This window comes from Equus quagga, chromosome 8, assembly GCF_021613505.1.
Source record: "Equus quagga isolate Etosha38 chromosome 8, UCLA_HA_Equagga_1.0, whole genome shotgun sequence".
NCBI classification, from domain to species: domain Eukaryota; kingdom Metazoa; phylum Chordata; class Mammalia; order Perissodactyla; family Equidae; genus Equus; species Equus quagga.
Genome location: NC_060274.1, coordinates 15,682,517 through 15,699,206, shown reverse-complemented (window position 1 = coordinate 15,699,206; position 16,690 = coordinate 15,682,517).

Here is a 16,690-nt window from a genome sequence, read left to right as displayed (position 1 = left end):
TTGGCACAGATGTTAGCTCAGGGCCAATCTCCCACACCAAAAAAAAAAAAAAGAAGAAGAAGAAGAAAAGTACCATAGAGTGGAGGTCTTAAACAACAGAAATTTATTTCCTCACAGTTCTGGAGGCTGGAAGTGCAAGATCAAGGTGTCAGCAGGATTAGTTTCTTCTGAGGCCTCTCTCGTTGGCTTGCCATTCCAGTCTTCTTCTTGTGTCTTCACATGGTCTTCTTTCCGCGTTTGTCTGTATCCTAATCTCTTCTTAGAAAGACATCAGTCCTATCGGGTTAGGGCCCACCCTAATGGCCTCATTTTAATTTGATCACCTCTTTGAAGACCATCTCTCCAAACACAGTCACATTCTGCGGTACTGGGGGTTAGCACTTCATTATGAATTTCGGTGGGACATAATTCAGAGATCTTGCGCAGTTAGAACTTCATTGAACAACGGCAAAACTAAAATAAAAATAACAGTAGTTTAAACAAATAGGACTCTTTGTCTCCCTCATGGAAGACGAGGCAGGCATTTGAGAGCCGGTGTGGCAGCTCCATTCTCATCAAAGGCCCAGCATCCTGCTGGCCCTCCACAGCCGTCCCACCTTGCGGGCCACTTCATGGTCCAAGAGGGATTTCTAAGCTTCAGCATTTGCATCTTTGGTTGCATTCCAGCCTGCAGGAAGGAAGAAGGGAAGAAGGAGGGTGCCCCTCCCTTTAGAGGGTGACTTCTTAGAAATACTGCACCATACTTCTGCTTTTATCTCATTGACCAGCCATCCTACCTGCAAGGGAGGTTAGGAAATGCAGCTTTTTTGCTAAGCAGCACTGTGTCCAGTTGAAAAATCGGGTGCGGACATGGCACAGCTTGGCAAAAGCCATGCAGCAGCAGGTGTTCCACGTGTAAAGCAGAGGAAGATGGGCACAGATGTTAGCTCAGAGCCAGTCTTCCTCAGCAAAAAGAGGAGGATTGGCGGCAGAAGTTAGCTCAGGGCTAATCTTCCTCCAAAAAATAAAAAAATAAATAATAAATAATAAAAAAAGAATATATTTATATAATTATATATGTCAAAATTATACTAAAAATTATACATAATTATATATTTGTATTATGTTTAATTTAATACTTATATATTTTATGCAAGAGAAAATAAGGACATGAATATCTTCTATTTTTATAGTGGTAGGAATTATTTGGGGCCTATCCAACCACATTGGTCACTTGGACCACATTGGTCAGTTGGGCCCCAGAGTCCAGGGGTCTCCATTTGGTGAACTGGCCAAGGTCAGACCCGTCCCTGGAACAGAACCGTGTGGAGGTGGACCCTGGCCTCACTGGTCTGTGCTCTGAACCGACCCCACTCACAGAGATCTAGGGTCTTCCAGCCCTGGCTCACCCCACCACGGTGACCCTACCGGAGTTCATTGGTTTCACACCTCCGTGCCTTTGCTCAATTCACTCACTCCATGGGGAGCACCGTTGTCTTCACCCACACCTGACTGGTAAACTCCTGTTCAAGTTTCAAGCCTCAGTTGATCCCCAGCTCTAGTCTTTTCTTTTTTTTTTTTTCAATGAAGATTAGCCCTGAGCTAACTACCGCCAGTCCTCCTCTTTTTTGCTGAGGAAGCCCGGCCCTGAGCTAACATCTGTGCCCATCTTCCTCTACTTTATATGTGGGACGCCTACCACAGCATGGTGTGCCAAGTGGTGCCATGTACGCACCTGGGATCCGAACCGTCGAACCCCAGGCCGCCAAGAAGAGGAACGTGCGCACTTAACCGCTGCGCCACCGGCCGGCCCCAAGTCTTTTCTGACTTCTGCCTCCACCACAAGCTCCTTTGAAATACTCTCTTTGCTCCGTCTATATTTCACGTACTTCCCAACTTAACAGTATATGCTTTTGCTTTTCCCGTATGTAACTGTTTCCCACCCAGACTGTGAACTTCTTGAGATCAGGGACCACATCTGACTCATCTTTATATCCAGCCGTGTAACGTGTGATGAATGAGTGCCTCTCAGAATTAGAAGGGATCTAGACGCAAATGTGCTCTACCACATTCCTCCCCAGCACTCACCCAGTGCTCCTTGAACGCCAGCAATGACGAGGAGCTCGTTATGCCATAGGCACTGTATTGATTAGGCTAGTGAATGCTAATGACTGAGGAAACCAATTACGGGCATCTGGCCGAGGATTCCATTTGTGTTCAGTGATGAAGTTTTACTTACACCAGAAAACTAACGAATGCTTTCGTCGTATTTTCATAGGATCAAAACAAACAAGCAAACAAATACGTTTCTGGTTCTGTGCTTGCCATTTGCTCCTTCATTCGTTTAATAAGTATATAAAGAATATGTACAACGTATAAAACACTGTGTTGTTGTAATAGATGTAAATTTATGGTTCTTGCTCTCAAAGTGCTTATAATCTAATTGAAAAATCAAGGTAAGACGAGCAGTTAGAGACAATATGTGACTAAGTGCCAATGAGATGGAGAGCGTATCCGCCCCAGAGAGGCGGGGAGAGGAGAGAAGAGAGGAAGGGAGGCTTGAGTTGTTTTGGAGAGAATGGCTGCGGTCAGATGTGGAGTGGGAGCTCACTTCTGGTAGGAGGAACAGCACTAACGAAGGCGGAGGCAAGAAAGCACCAAGAGTTTAGGAGATAATAGAATCAAGACTGTTGAAGGTGGGCGCCAGCCCAGTGGTACAGTAGTTAAGTTCAAGCGCTCTGCTTTGGTGGCCCAGGGTTTGTGGGTTCAGATCTCTGGTGTGGACCTATGCACCCCTCATTGAGCCATGCTGTAGCAGCATCCCACATACAAAATAGAGGAAGATTGGCACAGATGTTGGCTCAGGTGAATCTTCCTCAAGCAAAAAGAGGAAGATTGGTAATGAATGTTAGCTCAGGGCCAATCTTCTTCACCAAAAAAAACAAAAACAAAAACAAAAAAAACTTCCAGGGGTGGAAGGGAATGTTAACAGATTGATTAGTCCAGTGATTTTTCAAATCATGTTAAACCACAAAACCCTTTATTTAACTGAAAGATTACTTAGAGATAACAAAACAGACAAAAGCAGAGCTGATCTGGCTAGATTAGTGTGGATCTAGCCGAATCCAGTCTTGAAAGATAAGAAACCCAAGTAGAACCTTCATAAGAGAAACATAAAGTGAAATACATATAAAATTTTATTAACACATGTAGGAGCAGAATTGGATAAATGGAGAAATTCCACGCCTCTGGGCAGAGCAATGTCCATTATTATCAAATTAATATATAGCTTTAGTGCTGTTCTACTCAAATCCCAATGGAAATTTTGTAGAGCTTAATCTTTTTTTTCAGAAAGAAGAGTCTAGAGTTAGGGGAATAATTCTAATGTTTAAAAATATATTGTAAAGCTGTAACAATTTGCATTCTATAGACTTTATAACATAAAAGTATAATACTTTACGGTACAATGCTATTAGATGTTATAATATAGAACAGTGTAATAATGGTATTCAACTAAACAGACAGATCAAAGGAATATTATATAAAGTCCAGAGATAACCTTTATTACAAAGAAAATTCAATATATGATTAAAAAAATGTCATCACAAAACTCAATGGGAAAGATAAAGATAAAGAAAAATGGAGTTTTCTTTGGGAATAATTGGTGGGTCGTTTGGAAAGTCAGCCTTATTAGCTGTTCACTACAAGTCAACACCAAAGTAAATTCCAGATGATTTAAGATTTTAATATATTTTAAAATATAAAAAGGAATATGATAGAATTAAAACCTATTTACTACCTAGTAAACATCTGGATAGAAAAATGACACTCTATCCTGAGAAGCAGTTGAAGAAATCAAAAGATGAGCAGATTTTACTAGGTACAGTGTCAAATTGCTCTAGGTCAAAAATAAAAATAAGGGGCCAGCCTGGTGGTCCAGCAGTTAAGTTCACAGGTTCCCCTTTGGTGGCCCCGGATTTGCCGGTTCGGATCCCGGGTGCAGAAGTGGCACCGCTTACCAAGCCATGCTGTGGTAGGCGTCCTACATATAAAGTGGAGGAAGATGGGTACGGATGTGAGCCCAGGATCAATCTTCCTCAGCAAAAAGAGGAGGATTGGCAGCAGATATTAGCTCAGGACTAATCTTCCTCAATAAATAAATAAACAAAAATAAAACCAATAACCAAAAATAAACACCAACAGACTGAAAAATGTAAATAACAGATATGATACAAAGTAAACAGCCTTTTTATATGAGTTCATAAAGTAGAAAGAAAAATCACTATGACCTTACCCCTGAAAATAAATAGACAATCTAGTAAATAGAGTTAGTGATCACATATACGGAAAGAAGATCAAATATAGTAATCGAAGAAATAACAGACTTCAACTCTTTAAGTCATTCTAGCCAACCAACATTTTTACCAAATTAATGTGAAATTCCATCTATCCTAAAAATAAAATAATGCTAAAACACGAAAAAATCTTGATGCACACAGACATTCAAGTCAGTATTATTTATGATAGCAAAAAGCCAACATGTAAATGATTGAGTAAATTAACCCACAATGGAAGATCGGTTAAGTTAAATGGAATATGCCAACTTGATGGCGGAATATGCACTCATTTAAATTGTTTTATGCAAAAACCATGTAATAAAAAAATAATGTGAAAGTCAACAGTATGTTACCCCTAGGGTATTGCCAACGCTTAGCACAGTGCCTGATCTACAGTAGGGATTCAAGACAAATTTGGTAAAAGAATAAAATCAGGGGTCAGCCCCATGGCAGACTGGTTAAGTTCGTGCGCTCCACTTCGGCAACCCAGGGTTTCGCCAGTTTGGATCCTGGGCACAGACATAGCACCGCTCATCAGGCCACGCTGAGGCGGCGTCCCACATGCCACAACTGAAAATATACCACTATGTACCAGGGGGCTTTGGGGAAAAAAAAGGAAAAATAAAGTCTTTTTTAAAAAAAAGAATAAAATCGTACACACAGTATGAAATTTTGACTGTGTGAAACAAATTTTACTTATAGAAAAAAGAACAGAAAGAAATATAAATAATGGTAGAAGAGTTGCCTCTTTTCTTCTCCTTTTCCATACAAGAAAAGAGGTGATGTCTCAAATATTGCATGAGACATTTTTATCATTGTTTCTCAAACTTCAGATTTAACTGGATATCCTGTATTTTTATTTGCTAAATCTGGCAATCCTACCAGACATCAGATTTGAAGTCTTTATAGTTAATTTTTGCAGTCTGTTGAACAGAGCAGTTCCCTTGATGAGTATTTATTTGAAAGTATGTGGTTATTTTTTCTTTTTCTCGTATATAACATATGTGGGCGTGTGTGCACATATTTTCCTGTATAGAAAAAGCATAAAGGGAGAAAAAAAATCACCCCAAATTCCACTACCCAGAGATAACCACCACTTACACTTTATTTAGGACATTCTCTGCATACAGATTTATACATGTAATATCACATGCGTATGGAATCATACCGTATATGCTTTCCTGTAATCCTGCTTTTTGCTGTGTAGGTTTTTCTTGACTGCCAATTTCTCTGCCTATCCAGAGATCTGACTTCCATAAAATCTCATTTGCTTACCAGTCCCAAGGGGTCACCAGTACAATGGGTACCTATGCAGATGATTAACTAGTAGTTTGTTATTTTTATGGCAAACCACATGGTGCAGGCTTACAGAGGGGCCTCGCTTGAGAGGGCAAGCCCAGAATCTATTATCTGAGCCCTCGAGGAGTCTTGAAAAAGACACACAATTTTGTAAGAAATACATTCGTGTTGATTGGTATTTACTAAGCTTTGTTTATTTCATCTCACTTTACCTATTTAGTTTAGAAACTTACTAAATAGCTAGGAAAATATGAGACAATAAAGAGGATATTTGGGACAGATGCTGATTTTCCAGTATGATCCTAACAGCTGAGTTCAATATTTATTGAGCAGCTACTATCAGCCAGGCACAGTGTTAGGCACAGAAAGATTATGAAGGCCGAGAAAATGTGTCCCCAACCTGGAGGTAGCTAAAGTCACCCAACATAAAATGACGTACAGGGGCCAGCCCTGTTTTAAGAGTTTTGCTATTCACTCATGTAATCCTCAAAATAGTATTACATGGTACTATTCCTATTCCTATTGTTCAGAGGAAGAAACTGATGCAAAGATCGCTTAACTTGCCTGAAATCACATGGCTACCAAGTGGCAGGGCCAGGATTCGAATCCAGTGTCTCTTAATAGATGATGATAGATAGATAGATGGATGATAAATGGACTAGATCATCTTGTTTTGGAAACCAGATTTTGAAACAAATAGTATGTAGCATTTTATTATGCATCAAATACCATTCTGAGTGTTTCCCATATATTGATTTAATTTATCCATAAAGCCTGTATGTACAACTTATTTCATCCAGACATTTTGTGGGACCACAAGTGACTTTAAGGACTTTAAAGGGTGGTGGACTGTCAAGGAGCCCTGGGATTGCCCCGCATTTCATCAGAGCTTCTGGCAGCAAGCTCAGGGAATTCTGCCTCACCTGAAAAGCAAGATTGCTTCAATGGAGCTTTTCACGTCTGCTTTCGCGGCCTCAAGTTTCACGGTCACGTCTGAGTGAGTTTCTCTCTGAACCCATCCATAGGAAGGCTCAGGCATAACTGATAAATGCCCACGCACAAGTTACACTCCCGCATCTTTAGACGTATCATTTTTTTCCATGGATCTGAAAAATGCAAACAATTTCGCTCCAAGCTACAAGATGGTTTCAGATTCGCAGATTCCTGATTGATAATGAGCGGGAACCTTTGAAAACGCGAGTCAGCCTCCGGAGAAAGCAGCACGCGCGCAAAGAAACGCTGTGCCCAGAGAGGGCGCTGCCCAGCCCGCGGGTATCCAAATCTACCAGCAGCTTTGCCGGAGGCTCCGCCGGCGGAATGTGCCAGGGCACAACTTTTAATTTCCACTCATCCTTTTCTTCCTCTCGGGCAAAATGAATCATAAAGTTTATATTCACTTTGGTGTATACATTTTAAATATACCCTATAAAGCCATAGGCGTAATGAATTCAAGACGGCCACATCCTAGTGACTCTGCATACGAGCTGTGTTTTATGATTTGGCTCCAGCTTTCTTAGGATTTTCAATAGGAACAGACTTCAGACTTCGAGGGAAATGAAAAGAAGGATAATGATATGAAGTTTCATATGACTGCTAAATTTCAAACACGATTGCCCTGTGCCAGAAGGTAAGAACAAAGCGGTGGATTTCTTTGCGCGGTGAGAGGGTGGCTCCAGGCTGAGCTGCGTGGGACGGACGACACTTGGACTTCCTGTACGCCTCCACTGGCCTCCGTGTGCCCTGGGAACTGCGACTGGTCACCGAGCACGTGGCCTTGTGCACATTTCTGCATTTCTGGGATAGCCCCGCCTTGCAGGTGCTGAAGAAACACATTCTTCCGTGGGGTCGGCCTGGCCACTCGTCTGTGCTCTTTATTGAAGAAAGAGGAGTGGCCTTTCTGAAGAATTCCAGCGTGCAAAGGCGCTTTCAAAAGGCAGCGAGCTCAGATTGCTGGGAGCTGTTATCTCCACTTTTTGTCTTGACCCCGCCCCGGCGATGCCACCTCCGGGAGAACGTTCCACAGGGCAAGCGGGGTCCGGTCACTGCGAACCCCAGCCAGGTCGCCACCCATCAGGGCCTATTCACTCCCCACAAAGTGGAGTTCACTGAGTCCATTTCCAGCAGCGGGACAGTCTCTCCAATCTAGGGGAGCCTTTAAGAAGTAAGGGCAGAGAAGGGTCACATTTTCGGCCTCGCAACCGGACTGCAGCTTTCTCGTGACTGCAGACCAGTTGTGCACGAAGGTGGCCGGGACACATGCTTTTCACTCCGATGTTCACATGAAATGTAAGGATCTCTTGTTCCCTGTAACACTAGACGAGGTTTCAAAACACAGAAGCCACGCTGGAACCGCCAGGCCGGCAGCGGGAGGCGGGCTGTCTTAGAAGCAGATGGAATGAAAGATTGGGTTCCCCAGTTCCTAGGGCAAGACGAAAGGGCAAGATGTCAACCCGGGACCACCCAGGGAAAATTAGATACAGATCGACTTGTGATGGCTTATGTTAACAGAGGGGAGAGAGAATTTTGATCTTGGGGAAAACATCACAAACTTTACCCATAATCACTGTTTATCACCCTGCTACCCCGGAGCAGCGACTACTGCTAAGTAGCCGCAAACGCACAAGTGGAGTGGGGCTTCTGTTTCTTCTGTCACTCAGCCTGGCTGCCGTGGGTTGGAGAGTAGGGTGTAACCCAAACGAAGGAGTCTCCGGGTTTCCCAGGCACTGAGCAAAGAGGAGAAAATGGGTCCCACAGGGGTCAACTCCCATCCCAACTCCAGGTTGAACCCAGAGGCCACCCTGCCTCTGCTTTGGAGGGAGGGGCAGCCCAACCATCTTCATCACCTACCCTGCCCGCCAGCCTACCTGCCACGGTGGTGTCGCCCTGGGCTCTTTCTCACCTGAGGCTCCAGGTGGAATGAACCTTTCTAACTCCACCCTCAACCCCAGTCTTTTTCAGCTCTTATTATTTTTTTATTTATTATGAAAATTTTCAAACATACTCAGAAGTAGAACTCATGGTACCACAAACCCCTAGATTAAACAATTAGCAGGATTTGCACATTTCTTCATCTATCCTTTTATCCTCTTTGTTTACAGCAAATCCTGGACATGACATCATTTCAGCCCCTCATACTTTTAGGAAGTGGCTCGAAAAATACAGACAGTTTCTACAGAGCTATAATATCATTGTCACTCCTAAGAAAAATTAACAGTAACTCCTTTTACTAACAGTAACAATATTATCTAAATGACAGTCCATACCAGATGTCCCCTATTTCACAAGACTGTCTTTTTTAGGCAAAAAAGAGCCATATATTTCATTTGGCTGTTGTGCCTCTTAAGACTCCTCTCACTTTTTTTTTGAATGTCATTGACCTGCTGCAGAAATCGAGATAGTTGTCTTCATCCCTAATCTTTCTCTCCTTCTGTGACCTCCATCCCCATCTCCTACCCTCTGAGAGGAGGCTGGACGAGAAGACACTATTTGCACTATTTCCAGACATGCATCCTCCAAACCAGAAACTTGGCACAATCTGCCCCCAGCTTATCTTTTCCGATGTATGTCCCACAATGATCCATACACAGACCTTCCACTCTAACTCAACAGGGTTGTTTAGCATTTCTCAACCACACTTTACATTTTCCCATCTCTTTACCTCGGCTCTGCCCATTGACCTTGTGGAAGAGCTAATTAACATTTGCTTATGTGAAGGTACCAGAGTTTATTGTGGTACGGCCCTCAGATCTCACACTTCAAGAGCCCACACTTTGACCCAAACCAGAATTTCACTGTGCTCTCCAACCGCTGCAACCACATCCAGCTCCTCTGCGACTCCCTTTCCCGCAGGACCAGGCTCCTCTTACTCTTGCTGCCTTCCCTTCCTGGCTACAGCTTCACTGCACTGCTCTCTGGCTCTCAACTCCCAGGCCCCTTAGTCCCTCTATTCCGCTCGTCTACTAATCCAGGATCTGTCCACCCTGTCTGTCTTCTCTGCTCCTACTACAGGCTACTTCGAGAAGAGAGAGAAGTGCACATTGCTGTCACTGGAAATGTATAGTTGCCCGTCTCAGCTGGGCCTTGTTGTCCCCCGTTGATCCTATTACTTGTCCCTGGTTGGCTGTCTTTGTTCCTTCACTCCTTAGCATCTCCTTAGAAATATAGAGAGGAGTACTGGTCAAGTACTTCTTTTGCAGAAAGTGCCTCTATTGGGATTTGTCTGATGTTTTCTCATGATTAGACTGGGTTGTGTGTTTTGGGAGAGGAAGAGGTGCAGTGCCATTTTGATTACATCCTACCAAGGGTACATACTATCAACATCCCTTATCGCAGTGGACGTTGGCCTTGATCACCTAGCTGCAACGGTAGGTGTCAGTTTTCTCTAAAGTCATTCCCCACCTCTTTCCATACTGTCCTCTTTGGAAGGGGATCATAATATGCAGCCAGCACTTAAGATGTTAAGCATTAGGCTCCCTCTCTTTGAGGGCAGAGTGTCCACATAAATTATCTGGAATTCTGCTGCACAGGAGATTTGCTGCTTCCTCCTGTTTATTTATTTATTTGGTGAGGAAGATTGGCCCTGAGCTAACATCTGTGCCAATCTTCCTCTGTTTTATGTATGTGGGACGCCACCACAGCATGGCGTGATGGGTGGTGTGTAGGTCCACACCTGGGATCCCAACCCTCAAACCCCGGGCGGCCGAAGTAGAACACACGAACTCAACCACTAGGCCACCAGGCCGGCCCCTCCCGTTTATTTATTAATCACTTATTTATATCAGTATGGACTCCCGGATAATTATTTTAGACTCTAGGTTATAATCCAGCCCTATTTTGTTTATTTTCTTGCTCAGACTGTTCAAGCTTTGGGAACTCTTTCCATTGTCTCTTCTGTCCCTTTGATTTTAAATTTTGGTGAATGCCATCAAATTGTTCCATAAATGTGCTCGTGTGCTTTCCCACCAGCAGCACCTGTGATAGTGGCTTTCCCAACCCCTTCCAGTCAGTAATTGCTGGGTCTCTTACCTTTGCCCCTAGGACAGGTGAGAAGGTAATCTCATTTTACCTTTACTTTGTGTATCGCATCCTATGGATTCGGTGAAGCTCAGTATCATGGTTAAGGATCACGTGCATTTCCTTTTCTGTGATTTGCCTCTTAATATCCTTTGCCACCTTTTCACTGGAAAGTGAGTCTTTTATATTGATTTATAGGAACTCTTTATAAATTAAGGGAAATTCACTTACATTATCTGTTTCCCCTGCTCAAATATTAAACCCTGAAATCAAGAACTGTGTTGCACACATGTCTGTGGCCTCAGTCAAAGCAGAGAGACTGGCAAATGATAGATATCTAAGAAATATCCGGGGCTGGCCCCGTGGCCGAGTGGTTAAGTTCGCGCGCTCCGCTGCAGGCGGCCCAGTGTTTCGTTGGTTCGAATCCTGGGCGCGGACATGGTGCTGCTCATCAAACCACACTGAGGCAGCGTCCCACATGCCACAACTAGAAGGACCCACAACGAAGAATATACGACTACGTACTGGGGGGCTTTGGGGAGAAAAAAGGGGAAAAATAAAATCTTTAAAAAAAAAAAAAAAGAAATATCCTTCTACCATGCAGCTTTCACAACAACAACAAGAAAGCATAGAAACTACTCTAGGCCAAATTATATTTTATTCCTTCCCCTACCCCCTTCCTTAGTGGTTCTTTTTTTTTTTTTTTTTTGGTGAGAAAGATTGGCCCTGAGCTAACATCTGTTGCCAATCTCCCTCTTTTTGCTTGAGGAAGACTGTCGCTGAGCTAACATCTGTGCCAATCTTCTTCTATTTTGTATGCACGATGCTTCCATAGCATGGCTTGATCAACAATGTACAGGTCTGCACCCGGGATCTGAACCCATGAACTCTGGGCCACCAAAGTAAAGTGCACAGACTTAACCACTATGCCGCCAGGCCAGCCCCCTTAGTGGTTCTTTATCTTTTGAGATCACAGTCCCTTGGCAAATTTGATGAGAATTGTAGACCCTCTCTCCGGAAATATTTGCATAAGGCAAATATTTTCACATATAATTTCATGGAGTTCACAGGAAACTTGAAGCCCACCCAGAGTCATCTGGGTAAGAATTCCTAACCTGGGTCCATGGACATGGGGCCCATGGAAACGCTGCTACTTAACTCCTGTGTGGCCTTGGGTGAGTTACCTATCAATAACAGTATTGATAACAGTAATGTTACTGTCTCATAGGACTGTGGTGAGGATCAGATGAGATGATGTACGTAGATGCTTAGTCCACTACCTGTACCTGGTCACTGTGCAATAACGTCACGATGACCTGCTGTGGATTTCTAGGGCTACAGGAAAAGAGACACCACAGTCCACTAGCACATCTTCATGGAATCGCAGTCTAAGGAAACCGTCATTGTCCAAGTGGGAGTCCTAATTACGCTGCCACACTTAAAAACTACTGCAAATTACCCTGTCATATTTAGCCTAATGGGGATTTATCTCCCCTAGACTCCTTGGCAGGACGCAGGCAGTTTTCATCAATCTTTTCCAGGGCCTTACTTCAGATTCCAGTATTCACTGTTCATTTTTGCTCTCTCTCCCTCCCAATTTCATCAAACAAAATAGATTGTATTAAATTTCCCTTGAAAAAGAAACATTTCCAGATCAGTCCTGAGGTGGTTTACCTTACCAGCTTCCTAAACAGGCTGATGAGATGCAACCAGATGAGATGATTACAAATTCGGAGACGCCAGGCAGCAGATAGAGCATCTGAAGACGGAGCTTGTAAGCCTGAATTTGACAGAAGATGCTTCCTGTGGGTTTCATTAGAGGGAGTGTCATAGACACAGGTTCCGAGAAGCCATCGGCCCAGCCTGCCCTCCCTCACCAAGGAAACGTGCACATAAACCTAAAGCCTGTTGCATAAACACTCGTGCGTATTCCATCTTTGCAATTCTGTCCCTCCAAGGTCCTGACACGCTGTTTGCTCAGCCTGCTGAATCCATCAGAGTCTTGGAGCCAGCACAGGGCCAGGTCCTTAAAAGCCCAGGACAATGAGTGCTGCATTTCTTAAAGTAGAGAATTGCTCGTTTATTCATTCATTTACATATTTCTATTAAGCACCTATTAAGTTCCAAGCATGTTCTGGTCACCAGGGGTAGAGCAGTAAACAAGACAGATGACATTCTTGGTCTCATGGAACTTACATTCTAATTGGAGAAGACAGAAAGTTTAAAAAATAATAATACACAAGATAATTGCAGATAATGATGAATTCTGAAGAAATAAAAGAGGGTGATAGGAATAGGAAAGGGTCAGGGAAGCACTGTTTTAGACTAGAAAGTAAAGCAAGTCTTCTCAGAGGAGGGGTCATTTGAGCAATGACTTAAATAAGAAAGAATCGGGTGGATAAACATCTAGGGAAAGGGCCCTCCAGGCAGAGGAAACAGCTGGCACAAATGCAGGACCAAGCTCAATGCATCATGGGCACGAAAGAAAGAAGACCTTGAGAGAAGGTGAGAGCATGTTAAATGATGTCATGGAGGGCAGGGGCCACATGACATCAGGCCTGATAGACTTTGTCTAGAGTCCGTTGTTCATTCTGACTACATAGGAAGCCACTGAAAGGTTTCAAGCAGGAATCAGATCTGTAGGGTTTAGATTTGGGCAGCTAAGGGCATGGTGGTAACATTTATTCAGATGAGGAAGACGAAGGAGGAGCGTGTTTGTCAGTGGGAAGGTTAGGAGGGATCAAAAGTTCTATTTTAGACCTCTTAAGCTTGAGATGCCTTTCAAACAGTCTTGGAGAAGTCCAGTAAGCTATCGAATTTTTGAGTCTGGTGTTCAAGAGAAAGGTCAGAACTAGAGATATAAATGTGGAAGTCATTAGCACATGAATGGCATTTACAGCCGTGAGACAGAAGGAGATCGCCGAGGACAAAAATATAGAGAAGAAAAGGACTTCAAAGTTTAGAACGTAGGAAAAGGAGCCAGCAAAGGAGACCGAGAAAGAATAGTCAACGAAGTAGGAGTGAGCCAGGAGAGAGTGGTGCCGAGGGAGCCAAGGAAAGGTAGTGGTCCACCACCACATGCCAAGTCAGTGGTCCACCACCACATGCCAAGTGAGGCCAAGGAAGATGAGGACTGACGCTTGGTGTAGGCAGTGGGGCTCACTGGTCATCTTGACACCAGCCATTTCAGTTGTGGGATGGAGATGGAGGCCAGATGGTCATGTTGAGGACAGGGTTCAGTAGAAACAGCCTGGGTGATTCTGAAGAGCTTTTGCGGTGAAGAAGGGCAAAGAATTGGAGCAGTCGCTGGAGGGGAATATGGGCTCAAGGGTTTTTGCTGCTTGGTTGGTTGTTTTTAATGATGGGGTACTCATGGGTCTATGGGAATGACCTAGTAGAGAGGGTCTCTGATGCCGGAGGCAGAAGGGAAGATGCTGGGATGAAGTTACACAACTACTTTGAAACCTCTTTGGAGGATGTTTAAGAACAATTTTCATGGGACCAGCCTGGTGGCGCAGTGGTTAAGTTCGCACATTCCGCTTTGGCGGCCCAGGGTCCGCTGGTTCGGATCTTGGGTGTGGACATGGCACTGCTCATCAAGCCATGCTGTGGCAGCCTCCCTGCATATAAAGTAGAGGAAGATGGGCACGGATGTTAGCTCAGGGCCAGCCTTCCTCAGCAAAAAGAGGAGGCTTGGCAGCAGAAGTTAGCTCAGGGCTGATCTTCCTTAAAAAAAAAAAAAGAACAGCTTTCTCTGAAATAAAATTAAATTAAGTGTATAGAGTGTCCCAGAGTGTTAAGTGTTACACTGAGAGCTAAGCATGGGGGACATGGGAGGGTTGGGAGGGGAGGCAGAAGAGGCAAGAGAGAAGGAAGAGAAACTAGCATCTACTGGGCACTAGCCATGATGGGAAGATAGGAACTTTGTGCTATTTTTTTAAAATTTTGAGTATGTATTGCCTTTATTTTGTTTTGATTGTGGTAAAATACACGTATCATAAAATTTACCATTTTAGCTATTCTTAGGTGTACAATTCAGTGGCATTAAGCACTTCACGATGTCGTGCAACGATCACCACTCTCCATCTCCAGAACTTCTTCATCCGAAACAGAAACTCTGTGCCCGTCAGACAGTCACTCCCATTGCCCCCTCCTCCTGGGCCCTCGTCACCTCTGCTTTCTGCCACTATGAATCTGCCTATTCTAAGTACGCCATATGAGTGGAATCATACAATATTCATCCTTTTGTGTTTGGCTTATTTCATTTAGCATGTTCCCAAGGTGCATCCACGATGCAGCCTGTATCAGATTCCATTCCTTTTTATGGCTGGATAATGTTCCGTTGTGTGGATATACCCTAATTTGTTAATCCACTCATCTGCTGGTGGACATTTGGGCTGTCTCCACCTTGGGGCTCTTGTGAACAGTGCTGCTGTGAACATGGTGTAGTGCCAGCATCTGCTGGAGTCCCTGCTTTCAGTTCTAGAAGTGGTCCCATTCATTTTTGGGGTAAAGCTCACAGCAACCCATAGACAGATATTCTTCAGGCTGGGGCTGGTTTCTTTCCTTGTTTCCTCAGTGGGGATTTGTACGCTCCCAGCCTCCAAGACAATCCCCCAAACTGGATCTGGCGCATTGCTCCTGCTCTCGGCCAGGCTCAGCTTCCAAGTGGGCCTCCAGCCCTCAGCCTGCAGTCTTGCAGCTCCCGTTCTTGCAGAAGGGGACCCACACACAGGTCCTGGTGGACAGGGGAGGAGGGGAGGGAGGCAGGTCATCCTGCCGCGAGAGCGGATGGCTGACCTACCGCTGTGTGTTGGTTGGGTGTAAACGCTTTGGCGCATGTGCTTGTAAGTGAACTTCCGCCTCATTCTTGGGATCTTTTTGGGTTGGAAGAGAGCTTTCGCTCCTAAAATTGTGCTCCTTCTGGAAAGACCTCAAACCTGACTTTTCCAGGCAATAAAAGTCATGTGTGATCAAGTCACAATACCATGGTCATTTGAATATTTTTGATACGCTGAAACTCAACACTTTGAATGTGAGAAGAGAAGTTTTTATGAGATCATGACAATAGATGGGGCAAGGAAAGTTACTTATAAAAAAACACGTAAAACAATAGAATTCCAACAACTTTTTAATAGCTAAAATTTCCTGTAAAATGCTATACAGGAAACAGGATAGTCTCTCCCTTAAGGTATAAAAGCATCTTGTGATCCAGAAATAGCTGGTCCCAGCACTGTGTCAACAAAATTTCCCTTAAAATAGAATTCTGCTTTCCTTTTAAAATGTTATGATCTGCCTGATTCTACAGAGCTTCGTTCTGTTTACACAAATCCTCCTGAATAAAAGGCAATTTCATGGCCCGAGGAAAAGAATTGTAAGTTTCTGTTAGTATTTCTGGCTCCCTCTGGATTGCAACAAGCTAGTAAGGGCCCCGGGATAAATCCCAGTGCTGGGCCAGGGGAAGGCAGGAGCTGGGACTCCAGTCTCAGAGACGCGACATCCCTGACTCGTAGCTTTCTCGCTGCCGTGCACTGACTAGTGTGGCGCACGCGGATGCACAATTCATTCTTTTCTGAGGGTGGTAAAGTGCATTTCTCTTTCTTACTTTCTCTGTCTTTCCTTTCAATCTGTTCTTATAAACTTTAAACTGATCTTCAATGTATCTTACTTTCCTAACACAGTTTTAAGCCATTCTATTCCTTAGTCATTAACATGAGAGATAATTTTCCTGGAGTCTTGTGAGTTTTTGCTGTTTGGTTTGTTCCTTCGTTTCCCCTTATTTGACTCTGTCTAGACCTTTTTCCGTTTCTGATTTGTTTGTTTATTTCCCGACAGTCTTCCTGGAGCACTTTATTGTAACTATATTTTTCAACTTACTTTTTCTCCCATTCCTTTGGGATAAATATTTTCATTTTAACTTTCAGGTTATATTTTCTTGAACTTATTTTATAAAACTGAATTCTTCAAAGTATAGTTAAATAAATCAGTGTTTGGATGATTATTGACTTCGTATTTCCAGTTTCATTTGTCTATCCTCTAGAAAATCAGTGGTGAAGATTTTA